At 34.2% G+C, this 2994-nt stretch overlaps 1 pseudogene; it reads right to left on the bottom strand.

Moving 5' to 3' along the window:
• Nucleotides 1-1563: 1563 nt before the first annotated feature.
• LOC149143438 (catalase isozyme 1 pseudogene) lies at nt 1564-2079 on the bottom strand (annotated as a pseudogene).
• Nucleotides 2080-2994: the final 915 nt, after the last annotated feature.

The following is a 2994-nucleotide window of genomic DNA, read 5'->3' as shown; positions in this document are numbered from 1 at the left end:
ATGATCTGGTTCTTCATCTTGTGTAGTGGTTTTTGTGGTCCAAATTAGTTGCTTTTTTCTAGTGGTTTGAATGAGGAGTCTCTCTATTCATTATGTTGTAATGATCTGGTTCTTCATCTTGTCCTCACGATGAACCACATTATCTCTGAAATCTATTCTTATAAACTGTTATGGATCATAGAAACCTCAAATCTTCAGATTCATCCCTTTTAAAGCTTTATAGATCCGAAATTAAAATAAATGTAAATTAAAACTTATAGAATTAATTTTAGCGCAATATTTAATATTTAAAGGGAAACATGATTATCATGAAATGACTAAAATCTCCATCCAAATTAAAATAAATGTAAACTAAAATTTATATAACTAGCAATTGCCCCAAAAGGAAGGTGCAAAGAGAGGCCGATAGAAATGTTAAATTGAAAGGAATCAATTTTCATTCAAATAAAAAAATATTATAATAATTCAATCATCCAAATTAAATCTCAATAAATTGCCCAAAATAAAATAAATCCTTAATTAAAATTATACAAATTATTATTCTTCCTTTCTCTCAATTATGTATGTAATAAAATCCAATCATTCTCTCAATTATTTATATAATAAAATCCAATCAATCATTCTCTCAATTATTTATATAATAAAATCCAATCAATCATTCAAAATTAAGCACATCAAGGCAAGCCAGTCCGCTTGCCCCAGAAATAGCATCTCAATAAACATAAATACATTTGAAGAATACAAATCAGTTCACATAGGTAAAAGATTACCTCAATAAGGTAAAAAATTACCTCAATCTATTGTGTTCAAGATATTTAATTAATTCAATAACTATAACCGTTTATATAAAGGGGGTTATACTCAATCAAAGTAGATTCATCACGCAGAAATTTACACTTCAATTTTCTTTTTCTCAATAAAGATGAGGAATCAGAACTTATCCAGAAATTTACACTTCAATTTTCTCTTTCTCAATAAAGATAAGGAATCAGAACTTGTAACAAAACTGAAGAAAGCAATCAACCCTGCTAAATACTTGTTATCTGAAGAAAGCAATTAACACTGATAAATGCTTATTGATTGAAAGCTGAAATCTTGCCAATTTACTTACAGATGCATTAATCACATCTCATTCCCAGATCATGGATATGAGAAAATTGGAAAATCCAGCATCTCCGAAGCTTAGGCTTTTATGATAATAATTTAATGTTTGAGATGAACCAGGAACTATATATACCAATCTAAACGGCCGGCCCTCTGCAGCTTCTTGAACTTGAGAGCAACAGAAAGACCAAAATAATTGCTTCTTGAATTTGAGAGCAACAGAAAGACCAAAGTAATTGCATTGGATCGGTGTGCAAAAACCTCCTCTGCACTCTCTGGCCATCAGGGAAACGGACACATACCCTACAAATATTGAGCCCTTTATCTTCTTGTGGCTCCTCCAGCAGAAATGACACTAAATGACGTTTGGCTTCTCTTGAAGATTCAACAGCTGGTAGATCACAACAAACTGGAAATACGCATTAAGATACGAATCTCATTTAGTACACATCCATCTCACTATTTCCCCACCAGATAAAGTTGAGGATTGGCAATTAAGTGGACCTCATCCCGAGGACCCATTGTCTGGATAAAAAGTTTCCATTCAGGATAGTTGCCTGCTGGTATAGAATCATAGAGATCCCTGGTTGCATGACTGTGGTTTGTCCCACCTACTACAACTGCTTCATCATCCAATAGACACTTAACTCCACAAGTAGGCCTCCAATGAAACTTCACATAGGTTTGCCTCCCAGCCTTATTAACAAGGGTAAAGGTGTGGACACCAGACCCATCCATATGCCTGTAGTTTAAAGGGATTCCAAGATCATCAAAGAGAAAGGTGAACATATGCAAACTCTCTGGGTGGTGAGAGAAGAAATCTCGAATCCTCCAGTCTTCTTGAATGTGACTTTTGGGATTTGGTTTCAATGCATGAACCATGTCTGGAAACTTCATACCATCGCGAACAAAGAATACAGGAAAATTATTTCCAACAAGATCGAAGTTCCCCTGCAAGAGGAATGAAAATCCCATGAGCTATATGGGAAAAAATAATGGGGTAGCATCAATTACAGAATAATCCTTTGAAAGAACTTTCAAAAATAGTCAAATATTTGGCCAAATAATGCAGCGATTTTGATCATAAAAAACAAATGCCTATTGCAACATACAAGACAAGAAACTTCAAAAAGAAAATGATCCATAAACTTTCTACTCGAACAGAGTTTAATAGAAGATGCAACCTCAATTATCAAAAACGTAGATGTCACTTTCAGCAGGGTACTACCTATATACCAGGGTTCCCCGTACTTGCTTTATTATGTAAATGGCACTCCCATCTAAGGAAGGATTCATAAAACCAGTGTTGAAAGACTGAAATTGTAGCTATTGCATCAATCCAGAAGACGTTGAACACTTTTTTTATGGAGGCACCTTTTACCAAGCAGGTCTAAAGACGGATACAAGGCCTCTGTAGAGGTTAGCAGCGTACTACCTAGATACCAGGGTTCCCCTTACCTGTGCTTTATTCTGTAAATGGCACTCCCAACTACAGGAAGGCTTCATAAAACGAGTATTAGAAGACAAAAATTGTAGCTACTGCAGAAAGCAAGACGAGAAAAAGATTTGAATTACCTTCTTGTGGCTATGCTTCCTCTAAGCTTACTTATTATTAAATTATGTTATGGTTGTTCGAGAAGAGCGACTTTGTGGCTATGCTTCCTCTAAGCTTACTTATTATTAAATTATGTTATGGTTGTTCGAGAAGAGCGACTTTTCTCTGATGAATATTATGATATTAGTAATATTAGTAAAGTTTACTAATATGTTGGTAATGTTACTAATATGCTTGAAGGTAATTCAAATCTTTTTCCCTTCTAATATTATGATAAACTTTACTAATATCTTAAGCTAGGTAATTCTAAAAATGCTTCATCTTGTTAAGACTGG

This window comes from Pinus tabuliformis, chromosome X (genome assembly GCF_031772625.1).
Source record: "Pinus tabuliformis cultivar Carrire ecotype Pingquan chromosome X, CPIR1, whole genome shotgun sequence".
Taxonomy (NCBI): Eukaryota; Viridiplantae; Streptophyta; class Pinopsida; order Pinales; family Pinaceae; genus Pinus; species Pinus tabuliformis.
Note: the sequence above shows the minus strand (reverse complement) of the source record. Positions and strands in the feature narration are given on the sequence as shown.